Source organism: Convolutriloba macropyga, chromosome 4 (assembly GCF_964194025.1).
Source record: "Convolutriloba macropyga chromosome 4, txConMacr16.3, whole genome shotgun sequence".
Taxonomy (NCBI): Eukaryota; Metazoa; Xenacoelomorpha; order Acoela; family Convolutidae; genus Convolutriloba; species Convolutriloba macropyga.
Genome location: NC_134471.1, coordinates 12,947,664 through 12,968,458, shown reverse-complemented (window position 1 = coordinate 12,968,458; position 20,795 = coordinate 12,947,664). Strand labels below are relative to the sequence as shown.

Sequence of the window (20,795 nt, the reverse complement as noted above, 5' to 3'; positions counted from 1 at the left end):
TGACAGAAATGATAGCAGAAAGAGAAGCAGATCACGCCTTACACTCAGAGGGCGCACACCAAAGTTTTGAAACATTGTAGGCGTCCTTACTAGCAATTGCATGAGATCGATTTGGTCAAAAACATTGAAGAGCTTCAGACGCACAATAACAATGTCTACCGTAAACTGTAACACTCATCCAACTCATCCAAGTTAACTTACTTTCACGATGCAGTAATTTGATAACTCTTAGTCGGCAAATCTAGACCCCACAGAAACAGCCTAGTCGCTATTGTTGTGTTGCGGCAAAGACCCTTTAGCACTACCCGGTGACCGACAACCCAACTCTTACAACTTGTTTTTTGAAAAACACCGACTTTGACGATTTATGTGTCAAAATCTAGAATTAATCAAATTAATTAAAAAACGGTGTTTTTTAATGTTCTTGACATTAAAGGGTAACAAAAGAAAACTGAAAAAATGACCAATTTTGAAAAGAAAAAATTGTCCCTAACAGTTTATAGAAAAAGCTCAATAATTGTGGATGTAACAATTGCATAAATTTGTTGAGCTGAAGAAATAGTAAAATTGGTCAGTGTTTCAAATTTTAAAAAAATTCAGAACCAATATTTATCCATTTTGCGGCTACTCTTGGATTTAACTGCATAAATTTACATTTATCTACAAAAGAACGGCATAATTTGGAAAAAACCATGATAAGTCGAATATCTGACAATAACTTTCGTATTTTGATTGAGCTTCAGACAATGATTTACTGAAAAAAGATTATTGGTATTAATCCTAGCCAAAAGTTCACTTCATCGCGCCATAAAAACGGCGCCTCAAGTAGCACAAAATCGTTACCGACAAAAAGTTTAAGCTTTACCAGGTTTAAGCTTAAACCCTAACGCTTTGGAAGTCCAAAAACAGCACAGTTCAAGTTGTGTCACTTCTTTCGTCAACAGCGCCTAGTTATGTAGCATGATGTAGTAAACAATTCGCTTTGACGTCATCGCAGCAACAACAGTAAGCCTTTAACCCCTTCGCAACTTATTTTAGTGCTTGAAAATTATCAGGAGCGCATAGAAGCTATAGTGTATTGCCCCAGAGAGGGAACTCCTGACATTTACGATGACCTCACGTGTAGTACTCTAGTTACCATCCATATAGTTAAAAACATTGTGTCTAAACGTAAAGAGAAACACCCTAGTTTACTTAAAGAGTACAGAGCATTACCTCAAAAATCAGCGCTTGAGCCAAAAACACTCACCATAGTGTTAGCGCATAAGATCAATCTCCGGTCTTTAACCTTACGCTCCCGACCAAAAAAACTCTCTAAGCGTCGTCTGAGAATGCTTCGTAACTGTCATGTGTTCGAGGAGGCGGAACTTAATGAAACCTTTGGTAAACTGAATGTATCCTAGTCGTGAGTTGTTGTTGGATTTCACCGCCTCACTGGCGGTTTGACTTAGTTTAGTCACGAGTTGGGGGACTTGGTTGTGCAATGCTAGGAAGACAGCTTTCTGAGGAAGGGCTTGAGGCGTAGGGCGCAACCTTGGTCAGTACCTTCCACGTGGCCCCCTGGGTACAAACAGCTAGCTGATTTAATAGAAGTTAGCTAATCTGACATTCTGAGGATTGAGCCCTGAACAAGCCACCTTGGAATTAAAACAAATTAGTTCTAAAGAATTCCTTGCCAGTCCAATTCACACCAGCGCAGGCAAGAGCCTGAGATGCGAGGTGCTGAAGAAGAGCATTGAATTAGCGCCTTTGAATGAAGGGAGCAAAAGTTGTTGTTGTCGAGACCATGTGAACAAAAATGGCTCTTGTAGTGATGTCTCGCCAACTTCTACCTGATAGAAATGTCTCCAATGAGCGAAAGATCCAAGTTAACCGATTCGAATGTCAACAAAATAATGAAAGGGAAATCGAGACTAGTAGATGAATTTTTGAACATTTAGTAGTGATTTAGCTCGACTCCAATTAAAATCTCTTGTGAACTCTAATCGGTCAGAAAGTCCCTTGTTAGTAGGCAACGAACGCAGAGTTAGTATGCTTGAGATGTGAGGATGCTTGTGGCGGTTGCTACACTGCATTCATTGAACGATGATGAGTAGTGGATGAGAAAACTGTGTGTAATCCCTGTGCATAACTAGCATCTGATATGCAAGTCTTCTAGTAGAAAATTTTGTTCATGGTCCAGACGAGACAGATGTAGTGATAGTCACAGAAATAACATCACAGAGTAGTGTTGCAACTGTGATCGCAGAGCTAAAAAATAAGGATTACTACACTACATATTTTATCCAGACAACAATTGCTCTGCTTGTCCCAAAAAATGGTTGGGACACAAAGAGAATTGAGGATCTGAGACACAACACCTCAAGGAGCTGGAGCCCAGATGGTCTTCGCACCGAAGCTATTGTTTGCCCTGGCTTGGAGCTCATCCCTCTAAAGTTCAGTAGACTATATACCCAAGGCGCCGGCCAAAGCAACAATCACGAGTTAGGGGTTAGATTGTGGCTGTTTCCTTTCAGTAGCGCTCTAATAAAAATTAGTTATCCCCATTTTCTTTGTTGTCACACTCAACTCAGTACCTTCGAGGGTCAATTTGTCTTCAATGCTAAATGGGTGAGCTTGGAACATCTTCCTGGTTTCGTCAAACTGCTCACCGCGTAATCCTGTTCTCTAAATTTCAAATATTCTATAGAGACTAATCCATTGGATGCAACGTTGGCATCTCTAGAAGACTCATTCAGGGGAGTCTTCTGGAATCCTTTAGTAAATCATACTGAGGCAAGATCTGGTTTGCTATGTCCTGCGTGCACTTCTTCAAGGAATCGAAGTTTTCTCCATCTCCATTATGCAGTTTTTTTGTTAATGGTGCAGTATGTTGTTGATGTTAGTATACTGGTTTGTTGTTTTGGTCCTGTAGGTTTCTAGGGTGTGACTATGTTGATTCACGAGTTACAGCAGGGTTGTGTTTTGACTTTTTCAACTTTACTAATTCACTGGCTCCCCTGTTGTAATATATTAAGTTTTGCTGCTGCATGTTTGCGTTTAACGGTATGATTGTTAGTTGGTTTGGTCTTGTTGCCTTCTAGGGTGTGACTTAATTTTATTCTGGAGGTAAGGCTATTAAATTTCTTTCTCTTTTCTTCCTTTTAGTATACTGCTGCATTGCCGTATTTAGTTTATTGAGCCCATAATGTTTTGTGCTACTTTTTCTTGCAGTAGCTTCTCTCATTCGTCCTAGGGTATGACTTATGTTTGTTCTGGAGTTACGGCCAGTTTGTTTGGATGAGTTTGTCGCTGTGAACTGATAGCATAGTACTTCTCCTGCCTCCTCGACTGTTGTCTTCTCCGTTCCCACCCCTTCACTCCCGCCTTCCCGTAACGTTGCGCGCTACTCTCTCAACAAAAACGTTCAGTCCGTCCACTTTTCACACTGCGTTGTGCATCCGCAGCCCAAATTATCCGTGCTGTCGGTCTCATTTTCGGCCCAGCCGTGCGTCGTTTGCCGGGCGTTACCATCTCGCCCGTTTCCTCTCCGGTTTCATTGTGCGCTGTGCGCCCGGCGTTTTCAACCCCTCTCTTGCGCTTTGCGCTTTGGGGGCTTAACGCATTTCCTCTTGTTTCGCCGGGTACTTTTGTACTCGACGAATACCTTAGCTCTATGGCGGTTTGCTCGGCGAATCGTCATACTAGGGTACGGTTTAACCCATTTGTGTTGTGTGCTTGTGAGTGCACTTTTGTAGTAGCACCAGATTGAACTTTTGGTTCCTGTTTTGATAAAATCATGGCAGCTTTACAGAAAAAATTCAAGAAAGTTTAAACTGTGAGGCAAAATTAGAGACCGAGCTTAGTAGCATCTATAGGGACTTCAACAACTCTATTAAAAAGCAGGACAGGAAAGTTAAGATCGAACGTCTGGTTGTAAAATCCAAAGATGCATTCACTAGTGTAATTGAGAAAAGTGAGGTCTTTGATATTGCGCATAAAACTGAAGATCTGAACGATTTGAAAAGAAAAAATTGTCCCTAACAATTTATAGAAAAAGCTCAATAATTGTGGATGTAACAATTGCATAATGTTGTTGAGCTGAAGAAATGGTAAAATTGGTCAGTGTTTCAAGTTTTGAAAAAATTCAGATAACCAATTTTTATCCATTTTGCGCCTACTCTTGGATTTAACTGCATAAATTTACATTTATCTACAAAAGAACTGCATAATTTGGAAAAAACCATGATAAGTCAAATATCTGACAATAACTTTCGTATTTTGATTAAGTTTCAGACAGTGATTTACTGAAAAAAGATTAATGGTATTAATCCTAGCCGAAAGTTCACTTCATCGCGCCATAAAAACGGCGCCTCAAAAAAGGCGCACAAAATCGTTACCGACAAAAAGTTTACTCTTTTTGCCAGGTTTAAGCTTAAACCCTAACGCTTTGGAAGTCCAAAAACAGCACAGTTCAAGTTGTGTCATTTCTTTCGTCAAAAGCGCCTAGTTATGTAGCATGAGGTAGTAAACAATTCGCTTTGACGTCATCGCAGCAACAACAGTAAGCCTTTAATACCTTCGCAACTTATTTTAGTGCTTAAAAATTATCCGGAGCGCATAGAAGCTATAGTGTATTGCCCCAGAGAGGGAACTCCTGACATTTACGATGACCTCACGTGTAGTACTCTAGTTACCATCCATATAGTTAAAAACATTGTGTCTAAACGTAAAGAGAAACACCCTAGTTTACTTAAAGAGTACAGAGCATTACCTCAAAAATCAGCGCTTGAGCCAAAAACACTCACCATAGTGTTAGCGCATAAGAACAATCTTCGGTCTTTAACCTTACGCTCCCGACCAAAAAAACTCTCTAAGCGTCGTCTGAGAATGCTTCGTAACTGTCACGTGTTCGAGGAGGCGGAACTTATTGAAACCTTTGGTAAACTGAATGTATCCTAGTCGTGAGTTGTTGTTGGATTTCACCGTCTCACTGGCGGTTTGACTTAGTTTACTCACGAGTTGGGGGACTTGGTTGTGCAATGCTAGGAAGACAGCTTTCTGAGGAAAGGCCTGAGAAGTAGAGCACAACATTGTTCAGTACCTTCCACGTGGCCCCCCTGGGTACAAACAGCTAGCTGAGTTAATGAAGTTAGCTAATCTGACATTCTGAGGATTGAGCCCTGAACAAGCCACCTTGGATTTAAAACAAATTAGTTCTAAAGAATTCCTTGCCAGTCCATTTCACAGCAGCGCAGGCAAGAGCCTGAGATGCGAGGTGCTGAAGAAGAGCATTGAATTAGCGCCTTTGAATGAAGGGAGCAAAAGTTGTTGTTGTCGAGACCATGTGAACAAAAATTGCTCTTGTAGTGATGTCTCGCCAACTTCTACCTGATAGAAATGTCTCCAATGAGTGAAAGGTCCAAAGTAACGGATTCGAATGTCAACAAAATAATGAAAGGGAAATCGAGACTAGTAGATGAATTTTCGAACATTTAGTAGTGATTTAGCTAGACTCCAATTAAAATCTCTTGTGAACTCTAATCGGTCAGAAAGTCCCTTGTTAGTAGGCAACGAACGCAGAGTTAGTATGCTTGAGATGTGAGGATGCTTGTGGCGGTCGCTACACTGCATTCACTGAACGATGATGATTAGTGGATGAGAAAACTGTGTGTAATCCCTGTGCACAACTAGCATCTGATATGCAAGTCTTCTAGTGGGAAATTTTGTGCATGGTCCAGACGAGACAGATGTAGTGATAGTCACAGAAATAACATCACAGAGTAGTGTTGCAAATGTGATCTCAGAGCTAAAAAATAAGGATAACTACACTACATATTTGATCCAGACAACACTTGCTCTGCTTGTCCCAAAAAATGGTTGGGATACAAAGAGAATTGAGGATCTGAGACACAACACCTCAAAGAGCTGGAGCCCAGATGGTCTTCGCACCGAAGCTATAGTTTGCCATGGCTTGGAGCTCATCCCTCTAAAGGTCAGTAGACTATATAACCAAGGCGCCGGCCAAAGCACCAATCACGAGTTAGGGGTTAGTTTGTGGCTGTTTCCTTTCAGTAGCGCTCTAATAAAAATTAGTTATCCCCATTTTCTTTGTTGTCACACTCAACTCAGTACCTTCGATGGTCAATTTGTCTTCAATGCTAAATGGGTAAGCATGGAACATCTTCCTGGTTTCGTCAAACTGCTCACCGTGTAATCTTGTCCTCTAAATTTCAAATATTCTATAAAGACTAATCCATTGGATGCAACGTGTGCATCTCTAGAAGACTCATTCAAGGGACTCTTCTAGAATCCTTTAGTAAGTCATACTGAGGCAAGATCTGGTTTGCTATGTCCTGCATGCACTTCTTCAAGGAATCGAAGTTTTCTCCATCTCCAATTTGTAGGTGGTCATTCTGTTCCTTCATCAGATAACCTCTATCCTCTTCCTCTTCTCTGTCACTAGCACCTCTGCTTTCACAATTTTGCGCTCCCCATTTTCTTCGGATTATTTAGCAGCAGAGGCAGGCATTCGTATTCTTTACGATATTCAAGATTATCACTAAAAGGTTCAATCTTAGTGTTTCTGTCTTTTGCCGTGTCTTCTTTTTCCCTTGTATATCTATTGCACGATGTAGTATGTTGTCATATATGATGGAGTTTTTTTGTTAATGGTGCAGTGTGTTGTTGATGTTAGTATACTGGTTTGTTGTTTTGGTCCTGTAGGTTTCTAGGGTGTGACTATGTTGATTCACGAGTTACAGCAGGGTTGTGTTTTGACTTTTCAACTTTACTAATTCACTGGCTCCCCTGTTGTAATATATTAAGTTTTGCTGCTGCATGTTTGCGTTTAACGGTATGATTGTTAGTTGGTTTGGTCTTGTTGCCTTCTAGGGTGTGACTTAATTTTATTCTGGAGGTAAGGCTATTAAATTTCTTTCTCTTTTCTTCCTTTTAGTATACTGCTGCATTGCCGTATTTAGTTGATTGAGCCCATAATGTTTTGTGCTACTTTTTCTTGCAGTAGCTTCTCTCATTCGTCCTAGGGTATGACTTATGTTTGTTCTGGAGTTACGGCCAGTTTGTTTGGATGAGTTTGTCGCTGTGAACTGATAGCATAGTACTTCTCCTGCCTCCTCGACTGTTGTCTTCTCCGTTCCCACCCCTTCACTCCCGCCTTCCCGTAACGTTGCGCGCTACTCTCTCAACAAAAACGTTCAGTCCGTCCGCTTTTCACACCGCCTTGTGCATCCGCAGCCCAAATTATCCTTGCTGTCGGTCTCATTTTCGGCCCAGCCGTGGGTCGTTTGCCGGGCGTTACCATCTCGCCCGTTTCCTCTCCGGTTTCATTGTGCGCTGTGCGCCCGGCGTTTTCGACCCCTCTCTTGCGCTTTGCGCTTTGGGGCTTAACGCATTTCCTCTTGTTTCGCCGGGTACTTCTGTACTCGACGAATACCTTAGCTCTATGGCGGTTTGCTCGGCGAATCGTCATACTAGGGTACGGTTTAACCCATTTGTGTTGTGTGCTTGTGAGTGCACTTTTGTAGTAGCACCAGATTGAACTTTTGGTTCCTGTTTTGATAAAATCATGGCAGCTTTACAGGAAAAATTCAAGAAAGTTTATACTGCGAGGGCAAAATTAGAGACTGAGCTTAGTAGCATCTATAGTGACTTCAACAACTCTATTGATAAGCAGGACAGGAAAGTTAAGATAGAACGTCTGATTGTAAAATCCAAAGATGCATTCACTAGTGTAATTGAGAAAAATGAGACCTCTTTAATCTTGCGCATAAAACTGAAGATCTGGACGCCGCCTGCAAAAATATGGAGCAATTGGAGATCGTAAATAGGAAATATGAAGAAATAATCGCTGCTGCTCAAGGGTACATTTTTTCGGTCCAAGACAAAGAGACAGCGGAACAGTATGCATCTCAACAATCAAAATAAGGATCGCATATGACTTTGGCAAAAAGATCTAGCCACCGTCAACTTGAATTAGAAATATAAAAATTTAAAAGTGAGGAACTTGAAAAACAACACGATGTAGAACAGCTCATTGCCAGGCAGCGCCTTGAAATTGAAAAACAAATGCAATTGAGAGAATTTGAAACGCACCAGCTTGACGAGGAACATTGTAAACAGGTAGCTGCTGCAGACCTTGAAGAAATTGAGTTGATGACAAGGTCATTAGCCGACGGTTCCGACACATGTAAACTTAGCGAGATCTTTATTGAAAGAAACACGGTGAAGAACAAGAAACTACTTCAAGATTGGGTTAATTCATCACCGGCTGGAAACATTGCGGATGTTGCAATTGAAATCAGTTTGCACCATTCTGGTTCCATTGCTCACTGAAACTAAGCCACTCTGAACATGTTTGGTTTAGAATCAAAACACATGGTCAAGTTGAGGTTTACATCAACCTCACTGCCAAAAGACCAGAACAGACAGCTAACAGGAATCTTGTAGTTCATAGTGCACCTCTGGAAACTAACATCATTCAAGAACAGCAACAGTCTCAACATACACATCCATCAACACCGATCAAGCTTGGCATGCCGGCACAATTAAACGCCCCAAACACAGCCCGACAGCTGCCTCAAGCTACCATGCGTTTCGATGGTCTGGAGGTTGTACGTCCAACTAATGCGCAGGTCAAGCACGCAGGGACAGTTGAACTTTGTAAGCCCTCCTCAATCACCACTATTAATTGCAGGTGCTGAAGATCCGCTAATTCTTAATCAGCCATAGGAACACATAAATGCACCCGCCATTCTACCCCCGATCTTTAACCTCATAGCCCTGCAACTTAAGCAACGTAGCACTGACCCCGTTCAACAAACCTCATGTCCCTACGTTGCTCCGCTCATGCACAGGAATTATTAAGTTACTAAACCGACGTAACATCAGACTTCATGCGACCTAATCCCTTTAGTTCTTCCACCAGTACCACAATAACTTTTGTCACTCTCATCGTTCCTCCAACGTATTGAGCTACCGTTCCGAGCCCGTTGTGTTTGAGTGGCCCACCGCATCCCACACCTTTGCCTCTTATATTGGACTCCGGGAATTTGATAGAACAGTTTGTGGACGCAACCACCAGTAAGAAGGACAATCAACAGCCCGAGTGGAAAGTGTCACAGTAAAATGGTGACACGCTGCAGTGGCATGAATGGTTTGGGCAATTTAAAAGCGCCATAGGTTCCAAGTCCCTGACTGATGATGGCAAGCTGACTTATTTAAAAACTCCGGTAAATGGAAAAGCAAACACCGCTATCGCTGAGTTTGCATACTGCGGAATAATGTATAAAAATGCACTTACCACAATTGAACACAAATTTGGCCGGCCACAGGTAGTTATCAGTGCAAACTTAGACAAACTCAGCTCGTTTCTAGCCCAAAAGATGCAAAAATGCGATATCATCATAAACTATTCTGAAACAATCTCAAGTCTTGTTGGGGTGTTTCAGTAACTTTCACACAACGCTGACTTGAGGAGCGCCTCGCTACTTAACAAGGCTGTGCAAAAATTGCCGCCCTGTATACAAAGAGTTATGGTCACGCTTTCCGATCCAGAAAAATTGGGTAAAGCCAACACTACTCCACTTCAACGATTGTTTGAATCAAAAAGTTGAGGCACATGACTTGATGAAACAAACAACGATGAAATCATGAACTGAGGACAACACCAGCTCAGTAACCAAAACTAATATTGCCTCAAGGACATCTTTGCCAACAGACATCAAAAAAGCACTTACAAATCGGTTGCAACAGCAACAACATCACCCTATACTCGCTGCATTGTATGTAATGGAAACCACCACATCTAGACATTTCGGGTTTTTAGAGAAAAGTCTCCCACTCAGCGAGCAAAAGTAGTTGCCGAAGCAAAACTCTGCTTCTCGGGTTTAATGGAAAAACACATGGTCCGGCAGTGCCCAGACCCCGGAAATTGTAAGAAAGATGGTTGCAGGAGCGCCCACAACGTACTTCTCCATGGAGCGGAGAGGGTTTATCCATCTAAATCCCTTCAACAAACAAACCGGTAAAATAATCCTGTCGCGAGTCAAGGTAAACCTTCTAGTGGGCAATCATCATGGATTACAACTACAGAGTCATCTGTCAGTCATGTGAAACGTTTCCTTCAGGTGTGCGAAACCAGTTGGCTAATTCTTCGGGTAAAGATACCACCGCTTCGGTTTTGTGCGAGGTCGCTGGCAGTGTCCAATAGTCTTAAAAATAGACTTGGTCTGCACGGTAAAGTATTGAAACTAACGGTCAAGCGTAAAAATACCAATGTTATTGTGACCAAATTGGTTGAACTGACTGTAAAACCACGCGAAGACCAAATATTAGTACCCTTTAAAGTTAATCCTTACCTGAAAAAAATTTGAATGTACGCGCCGACGTAATCAACATTAATGCACTTCGAGAAACATATCCGCACTTAGCAGTTCTAGACCTAGTTACAAACTGCTATGGAAACATCAAGATGATAATAGAACAGTATGTGTATCATGCCATATGCCCGTTAGAGTACTTCCCTGCTGACGAGAAGCGCTCGCCATTTGCAGTTCGCTTGACCATAGGCTCGGTTTTAAACGTCGTCGTCTTCAGGTTTAGTCTCGACATGTTTCAAAGCTAAAATGGAGCCGGATTTTTGAATTTACTAGTCAAGTAAAGTCTGGGTACAACACGGAGCTGTATGGGGCAATTAAGCAAGTAGACTCACGATCCACTGCCGATGCACGTGCGCAGGAAGTTCTTGAAAACAGCACAGTGTTTAGTGGAAAAGGTACAGACTCAGAACGCTATAGGCTGAGGATAACATCGAATTGCCAAATAATTTCTTCTCAGCGCTGGCTGGTTCAATTAAAATTGTTGAAAAAGTGGCTGACAGAAGACCAGCATTTACGGGAAACGTATTCGAAAACCATCAATTAAGACTGATAGAAGGGCTACGTAATAAATGGTCAAAGATGCCCACGAGGTGGAAAGCCACTCCGAACGTGAGTGGTACCTACCGCACCATCCGGTTGCAATTTCAAGCAAGCCGGGCAATGTTCGTAGGGTTCTAAATGGGGCAGCTAAATTCCATGGCGCATCTCTTAAAATGTCGTTACTAACCGGACTTCATTTATTACAACACCTAATTTACGTACTCCTGTGGTTCAGGCAACATCCATTCGCCGTATCAGTCGACATCGAGGGAAAATTCCTCCAAATGGGAATGTTACCATGTGATCAGCCATCTTTGCGTTTTTTGTGGCGGGAGGAACCCACATAAAAAAATTGTGGTACACCAGAGATAACGCTTAACAGTATCCGGAAGCCGCAAAAGCCGTCCCTGAGAATTTCTACATTGGCGATTACTTGGATTCAATGAAATCCCCTGAGAGAGCCCTTATTAGTTCAAAGGTATTGGTACATCTTCTCCATCTAGTTGTGTTCAAGCGCAATAAGTTTGTAAGCAATGTGCAAGATCTGGCTGACCGAGACGTTTATTGCCTTCAATCTACTGAGCCGAAGGTCAGCGTTTCATCCAAGGAGGAATCAATGCAAGTGCTTGGGCTTCAGTGGGATCACAACAATGAAAAATTAGTTGTGAGCAGGTTACTTATAGCATCATCACAAAAGTTTTAACACAGCGCTTGCTCTTAAGTCTTGTGTCAAAGGTAGACAACCCAATTGGTCTTGTTGCGCCGTTCACTGTAGATGCTCGCTTAATCTTGAAAGACATTTGGCGTTTCAATGGACAAAGTTGGGATTACCAGTTAATCAAAGACACAGTTCACAGACTCCTTGCATGGTATTTCAAACTGCTGCAGTTGGCTAAGATCACTATATCAGGATGTTACTTTTCAGGACATTTATAGCAGCTTGAAATCCACATGTTTGTTGATAGCCCGCAAGATATATTCAGTGCTGTAGGTTTTCTTTAGGCTCGTTTGACTTTTTCCTCCGGAGAGATAAAACCAGAGCTGGTATTTGTCCTGGGCAAGGCCGGCGTTGCACCTATGAAGGTGATGACCATTCCCAAGTTGGAACTGCAAGCCGCTCTCCTCGCTACAGAGTCTAAAAAGCGAAATCTGTCGAGCACTAACCCCTACTGTGGATAAAATGTTTATGTGGACAGATAGTACTATCGTCTTGCAGTGGTTAAACTCAGTCAATAAACACCCAATCTTTATTGCAAATCGTGTAAGTGAAATCCTGAAATACGCCAGCGTCGATCAATTGAACCACGTCTCCGCTTGTAATAAACCGGCAGATGCTGGCACGCGTGGTATGTCCGCTGAGATTTTGCAATCGGTAACTGGGTGAGTGGTCCTGACTGCTTGAGAATTAAGCAATTCCTTTTTGTGCCAAATACTGACTTCGTTGATAATATCAAGCTCGGTGTTATGACCAAGGAACAAGGTGATGACTCCACCTCATCTTTAGCCGCATTAGCAATCAAGTCCGCTAAGGCGCAAAACATCAATCTAAAATTGTTCGATGAATTCAGTTCTTATCAAAAACTACTTCGTTTTTTGGCATACATGCTCCTTCTCTTACCATATCACGAAAGTTAATGTACCGTAGGCGGCAGCATAACGGACCTTGTTGAGCTTGACAAAGCCGAGCGTAATCTCCAGCAACTTGTTCGAGGAGAATCCTTTAGTACTGAAAGAAAGCATCTTCTTGACAACAATCCTGTTAAGAAGAGCAGCCGCATTGTTCAGTTTACACCGTTTCTTGGATCTCAAGGTCCCATTCGTTCGTCTGGTCGACTCCGACGGCTAGTGGAACTTGACTTGGACATTAAGCATCATATCGTGCTGGATGCGCGTCACACATCTGTTAAACTGTTCTTGTGGCACAGGCGCGTGAAGAATCAACATCAGGGCATTGATTTTTTGCGGTCGAATGTATAGGAATGTTATGCCATCCTTAAACTACGTTGCTCACTGCGTACCATCAAATAAAGTTGCGTTTTTTACAGAAAATTCCGTGCGGCAACCATTCAACCAATCACGGCAGACCTCCCAAAGGAGAGAATCGCATATAAGTCTCCTCCCATTTCTAATACCGGGGTTAAAAACTTTGGCCCATTCTACGTCACTTTTCGTCGGACTATCGAAAATGGGGAATTTGTCTTCACTTATCTGACTACTCATTCTGTCCACGTTGAAGTTGTTTCGTTCATGGATACTAGTTCCTGTGTAATAGGAGTCGATCGGTTTGTCTCACGCAGGGTTACGCCTGCTATGATTTGAGCAGATAATGGTACGAAATTTTCTGGAGTGGAGAAAGAGCTCCGGGAAAGCATTGAAAAATGAAACAGGCGCATCATCGCCACCGAACTTGCGAATGAAAGCCTTAGGTGGAGATTCAGTCCACCTAATGCGCCACACCAAGTCGGCATCTGGGAAACGTTGGTCAACAGTTTTTAGAGAGGATTTCATCTTGGGTACACGTCGCCTCTCAGATGAGGTTTTGAACACTATTTGTTGTCTGGTTGAACACTAAACGCACGTTCGTTAACGCTTGTAAGGGTCAACCAGTCTGACTTAGTCGCATTAAATCCCATTCATTTTCTACTGCGTAACCAAGCAACCGCAATTCCGTCAATCGTTGGCCTTGACAAATTCGATCACCGTAAGCGAAACCCTCGTGCGCAGGTCGTCTTCAATTTGGGCTCATTGGCTTAAGTAGTATGTACATGCTTTGAATCTAAGTGGCAGATCAAGGTTCGTGATTTAGTTTGGGAAGTTGATGAAAGCAACTCAAGGGGTTACTATCCTAATGCTCGGATTGAAGAGCTCCGGTACGGTTCCCACCGCGTCGTCCGCTCCGCATCCGTACGAACACCACTAGTGTTCGTAAGATTGGAGTGTTCATAGTTGCGTCGTCCGCTCCGAATTTACGAACACCACAATTTTTTTGAATTAATGGGGTTTCACTTAGGTTATCTTCTGACTTTTTTGAGCATATGTGGTTTCATATGGAGTGATAATTGAATTTTTGAAACAACAGTTTGCTGGATACCGAGGTCAAATCTGACTCACTCCTGAACCAGCTTGTGATAATCTAGCTTGGGGACATCCATTTAAATTTCATCACAAGTTAACGAGGATGTCAATTTTTTTAACTTCTGCACTCACTTATAAGTCTAATTTGGGCTTCTAGAAACTAATCAGAAATAATTGGAAGTAAAGAAAGCTAAACAAAAATTACTTTTTAATTCGGTGTTCTGACCAATTGAAATTAACTTTGAAAACGGGATAGTTGTTTATATCTGGATTTCCCCTTCGTCTTTTTTCTTAATGCGTAATTCTGTTAAATTTGATTTAATATCTTTCATTTCATTTGTTCTGGTGTTCGTTTAATGGCAATATAGAAAACAATCTCACTGGTATTTACCGTTTCGTTGTAGAATTGTACGTCCTCTTCCAGGAGTTTAATTTACCGAATATGATCTAGTGAGTACATTGAATAGGATATGTTCGTCTGCATGATGAACGGTTGAACGGATGCAGGGCAACTAATTGTTTTGTTGCTTTTGTTGCCTTTGACACTACGTTTTTATTACAATTTTGTTGACTTTGTCAACTTTTTGTTGTCCTATTCTGTTGCTACTGAGTCCAATACTAAAAGGTCTCCTTAAAGTTTTTACAAGTCTAATATATGCCTACATTATGATTTAAGGTAAAATTGCTTTAAAACAATTTGTTTTTCATAAAAAATTGTTAGTTCTTGATTTTTACTATGGTTTTTTTGTGGGTTTTTTTTAGTCCGAGTAATAAAAGATCTTGTCGACTGCAGTAGTGGCAAAAAAACTTGTGAAAGAAGGCTCCTCTTAAGAATTGACAATGTTTATTTTTCCACAAAATAAAAGCGCAATTTGAGTTCCAACCGCTTTGCCCTTTTGTGTTGTCTTGTTTTTCAATCGCATTGTTTCTTACTATTTAGAACTCATAATTTTTTGTTATATCTGTTAATCTACATTGGGACTCATCAATAATTTTGATTGCTGGCAAGCTGAATGGGTTATACTTTCTTGAGGAGGCATATTAGAAACATCTGAATTTGCCAGTTCAACAACAAATGGTGCTTTAATTTAGGCTAAAATTTAAAAACAGATTTTGAAAATATGCTATTCTATATTGTATTGTCAACTCGCTAATTAATCAAACTTACAATATACTCTGGATACTCAATACACAATGCTGTGTGCATCTATTTGTAGTTTCCAAGGGCAAACAGGAATCACTTCAATCGCGACGTACCTTGTTATAATGTAACTCTGTTAACTTCTGTTTGAACTTCATCTGAATTTTTGTTCTAAACTCAGATTTAAAAGTGAATGCAAAGGTCATTTCCTAGTGCTTCCGCCCTTGCATTCAGGTCTAAGATGAGAATTAAAAATCGGATTGAAATTTAATATAGGCCACTCGTTTCTTAAAAGGAACTGCATTTTGAGATTCAGTTTGAAAGCGGGATAGGTGTTGGGTTTTGGATCTCAGTTTTTGTTTTTGGTTTTGGTTAAACGTGTTGTTTACATGTTAAAAATTGTTTTCTCTATTGAAGAAATTGCCATGGTGTTGATTTCATGTATGTCGTTTAGTTTATGATTATTTGTGTGTTCATTCTAGTGAAATAAAAAGTTTGTTCTCAATAGTATGAACTCTTTTTGGATAAACATCTGTACTTTTAAGAATCTAGCAAAATCTAAAGAAGAAATTTTGAACTACTTCTTTGGAGAGAGTCTATCTCTGCTTCAATTGGTAGACAATTGAGACAAATTTGTGGATGAGCGGGGTCGGAATTTTAAGTGCCACACCGCATAGTAGCGAGCCTCCTTGTCGAAAATATGTTCAACGTTGTCAAACCAAGCTTATTTTAAAAAAGGCAGGCTCGCATAAATGTTAAATTCCCATTGTAAGAACCATGAAAAACTGATTAAAAATGAATAAGAAGTCTATAAAAATTGTTTTCTGTACGCTTAATATAATAGATTTTACATAATTAAAAAATAATTACATATATATATATATATATATATATATATATATATATATAATGTGTAATTTTTTTGTTTTTGAGAAATTTGATAGCTACTTAAAGCTTTGATGGAGGCACAAGTTGTTCATAGCTATATGATTTTTCGGTTTGCTAACAAATGTGCCGAAACAGTTTCCTTACTTCCTGGTCCATGTACTGTGTATACTCACATTTTTCGTTTTATGACAGAAAATATTGAAGCACTTCGGCCGATATTCCCACTAAAATGCTTTCTTTGATGTGCATTTTAGTGGGAAAAATTCCAAAAAGCGAGAAATAAGGTAACTGAAAGAGTAGAAAATTGAATGAGTCAATAGGCCAGATTTCCAATTCGTTTACATAAATAATGAATTTGAATTATTTTTAACATGCAGTTGATATTGTTAGCGATTTTTTAGATGTTTTAGCCAAAAAATGGTGGTTTAAGTTGAACTAAACTAACCTTGTGTGGAACGTAATTACTGTCCGTCGGCTCCTCATCTTGACCTTCAAGAAGTAAACAAACGGCAATGCATAATTGCTTAAAAATAAACAACGAATTAGCTACGCTATAGACGCACAACAAGGACCACTTGGTTTCCCTTAAAACGGAGTCCTGTCCAGCTAATAATGTTATGCGTTACTGTTATTCGTGTGTATGTGGAAATAGCGATGAGAAAAAAAAGAAGACAACAAAATAAAAATAATGTAGCGTATGAAAAGACTGGAAGATTATTGCCTGTTTTTTTACAAGTGGGGGGACAAGAAAAAGGGGTTGTATTAGTTTATATGAAGATAAGATTATTGTTTCAGCATCTCTCATAAATTTTTTATCCATTTTCGCTCGTCACGTATCTATTTACTTGAAAAAGAACAAATAATCTTCAAAGAGTGAATCGAGCACAACTTTTGTTTACTTTTCAATGGAAAACAACGAAAAACAACAAAAATAACAGATAGGGAGGTTCTGAATTTTTACAATCGCAAATAAGTAATATATGCGAAAAACATATCCTTGTTCTATATATTTTTTTTACTTATAACCAAATTGATTTATATAATGTGAATTTTATGCATATATTTATTGAAAGAGTGAAATAGTTAAAATAAAAAAGTTAACAATAGTTTGTATGGCTTTGAGCGGCGCACTGTATGGGGGCGGGTTATAAACTTAGCATAGTTTGTTTTTGTTATCTCGACAAAAAGGTAATTATAAAAAAAAATTTCATCAATATTCAAAGTAACAATACATTAAATAAAAATAGAAATGAGAGGTTTTCTTAAACTACTGTTTTCGGGTGTTGCTACTGAACACTGAAATTAATAATAGGAAAATTTTTTGAGCTGAGTTTGATTTTAATTAAATTTTAACAATTACAAGCGGGTAAAGCAACACTTGCTGTTGTCCCAACATAATGCATACAAACAATAATCTATTAGCATTAACAAATATTATATTTATCCCACTATTGTATTCCCCACTTTCTGCTTTAGAAGGAAAACAAAAAGAGATAAATAAAAAATTAGAAAATTGGAGATGGAAAAAGTGTCAGAGATTTAAAAAAAATACAACAAAAATCTGAGTCTGGCTTAGTTATACGATTTTTAAAATTGTGCGTTTCTGTATAATGCAATCTATGGTTTGTGTGTTAGATATTGGATGTGTTGTTGGTTGTTTGTGAAAGTTAACTGACAGTTTTGTTTGTAAACATTAGATCTATTTTGGGAAACATTTGCAATATAGGAAGACACAAGCCACACTCTCGCTTATATCGCATTCATGTGAACACATTAAACTCTAGATGCTGTTCACTTTTTCACGTTTTATTGCGTTCAATAGTCAGAAAGCAAATTTTGCTATGAGATGGTTCTTCACGTAGCAATTGATGAAAAACAACTGATAAGAAAAATTTCTATATTTTTCTTGCTTTTTTCGCTATTATTTCATTCATTTTTTGTTTCGAATCGTTTCACTCTGTATAACCTCTTAAATTTCATTCATGAATTCTTGCAAACGCTTATGAAGAAACGTGAACATAGTTTTTTTTTGACAAATTTAGAAAGAAGTTTCAGTTTTTCAGTGTTCCCCAAATTTTGCTTCTTCCATTATTTTTTCTTTCCTTTTAAAGGAACATGATATAAGGCGGGAAAAATCGGCTTATCGAGTTGTAAATTTGTGTTAGGCTAAGCGAAGGGTGAGGTGATTGAAAAAAATGTGGAAAATGTAAATGAGGTTAAATCCTTTCCAGTAATTCTGGCTATGTGCCCCTATATTTAGGCCCTGTGTTTTATGATGACTATTGCTTATTCGATTTAGTTCTCTTGATTTGTGATTTTTCCCAATTCTGGCCATTATTTTCACTCCTGCGAGTGACACACAGTGAAATTCAGACGATTTATATCCCGATTCGCCCCCCATAAAGTTAATAATTATAAACCGTTCTGGTTATAACTGCAGCGTGTCTTCCATCTCCAAGGGAGGGCAAGATATCCACGCTCTATAAATATATAAATGTGGCATACGGACCACGAATGGAGGGGGGGGGGGGAGAAGACTGGTGGGTAAAATGTGCCTGATGTTGACTATCAGCAGTGCGTGAAATATTTGAAGCAATCTGAGTCATAAAAGGATCAAAAACTGCAAAAACGCACCTTCAAAGCTCTGTCTCTTCTTACATCACATTCATCCAAAAACAGCATCAAGTGTTTTCATGAAATGCACTCGAAAATACATGATCGGATTTTGTCTATTTTTAGCAACGGGTAGTCACGATTTCAATTAAAAACTAAATGTTTTGAGGTTTCCAGCCAGTCTGTTCATTCTAGTAAAAATTATTTTGACGGTTTGTTTGTGAATAGGAAACAGTGATTAAACTGACGCTAACAATGCGCAGATCAAAAAATTAGTGTTGAGACGCTCTGATAATTGCTTACGTATAAAAGACACCCAAAAAGGAAAAGTGAAAAAATGTTATTTTAGGCATTTTCTTTTTGATGGCTTTTTCCATGCCAGGGAAAAATGAAATACTGGATCTGGTAAAAACCACTGCTATTTTGAATCCCGTGAAAATTGATAAATTAAATTAATACTGACAATTATAAATTGATCAATTTAAGGAACTTCTAATTTTATACTTTGAGTAAAATTATTTGTTTTGGAACTTTCTCAGTTGCTTGTCATTTTTGAAATGTTTGCACTAAGGTTAAATCGCGTGACTCTGGTTTAAACATTTGAGACAGCAAGATCTTTAAACAGTAACTAGATCAGCCCCCAAATATAAAAGCTATTTCAAATGAATAGTACACTTTGAATGAAACACTTGAACATTCGAGAGAATTTAAAAACAAATGTATGGATTTCTTATTATAACTATCAGCTAAAATAAACTGAAACTAAGTTTTTGCAATAGAAAAATCAAACCAGTGGAGTAATTACTCCTTGGTTTGATTTTTCTATTGCAAAAACTTAGTTTGTGTTTATTTTAGTTTATAGTTATACTAAGAAATCCATACATTTGTTTTTAAATTCTCAAACGGTTTCTTGGATGTTGTTCACTTGCCTCACTTGCAACATTGCTCATGAGTTATCATGATCTGACCATCTCTAAAGTTTCATTCCAATAACATGCTCAGGTGCGCGAGCCAAGCTAGCTCTGATCACGCGCTAGATTTCAGTTGCGCTCAGGGGTTTCACATACTCACAGGTGTTTTCTTAGTTTTTTTTTCAACTAAAAGACGTTTTTTTGTTACCAGCAAAAACAACTTAATCAACAACACAGCAAAATTACAAAATTACAAGCGCCGTCTTTTTGTCTCAATACTGAAAGTATTTTTCAAAGAAAGGTTTCTGTACGGGTGTTCCACCTTCAGTTTGACAAATCTGGTGCTGCAATTGGACGTCAGAGATCCTTCAATGACGCCAGTGTTGGCAATGCTTACAAAAATCTGACTTATTAGTTCCTTTCGGCAAAAAATTACCCTTTGCTCACTGCCCCAGTCGAGACCAGATAGTTATCTTGCAAGAATCTGCCAGAATCTTGCAAAAACTGCCTATCTTGCAAGATCTGGCAGAAAAATGGTTATCTTGCGAGACCTGGCAGAAAAATGGTTATCTTGCAAGATTTGCCAGAAAAATGGTTATCTTGCAAGATTATTGCAAATTCGTTCCGGTCGAGCTGTCCTCTTATTAGCTCTTATTGATGCAACACATTTATTTTGAGCAGAAATTTACTTAAGAATCGGATGCGTGTTTTTTAAGAAAAAAAGAAAATTTAAATAGATTTTAAATCTGGAAATATGAATTATCTGAAGAAAACAAATTAAAATCTGCCTTTGAGAACTGTTAACACAAAATAAATTGCTATTAAAAACAATTTTCCTTCAACTTTATCAAGATTTACATAACTACACGTATAGATTACCTTTTCTGATGAAAAAATTATGTGATATTAGTCTTTGCACCTTAAACAGCTTCCTTTCATTTAATTCAGCTCCTTACGCTTAATTTTTTGCCAATGCCCAAAAAATGTGATTATCTTCGGCTTGCCATTTTTTTGTGCTTCAAAGGACTTTTGAAGAGCTTTCGCGCAAATTTCTTGCTGTCAGAATTACTCGCCTTAATCAATTCATCTTTTAGGATCTTGTGCAGAAAAGTGGATATATTAGAGCATTCTGACAGATAAAAGATTATCTTGTAAGATTCTCGCAGAAAAAATGCTATCTTGCAAGATTCTGGCAGAAAAATGGTTATCTTGCAAGATTCTGGCAGAAAAATGGTTATCTTGCAAGAT

At 39.2% G+C, this 20,795-nt stretch overlaps 1 protein-coding gene across 1 annotated transcript in view; it reads right to left on the bottom strand.

The window, feature by feature from the left end:
• The window catches only part of LOC142337464 (uncharacterized), an 85,912-nt gene extending 68,955 nt beyond the window's left edge, over window positions 1–16,957 (bottom strand). The window contains exon 1 of the mRNA XM_075386700.1: window positions 16,469–16,957. The gene's annotated coding sequence lies outside the window, so the exon portion shown is untranslated. The remainder of the gene's footprint in view (window positions 1–16,468) is intronic.
• Between the last annotated feature and the right edge of the window lie 3,838 nt (window positions 16,958–20,795).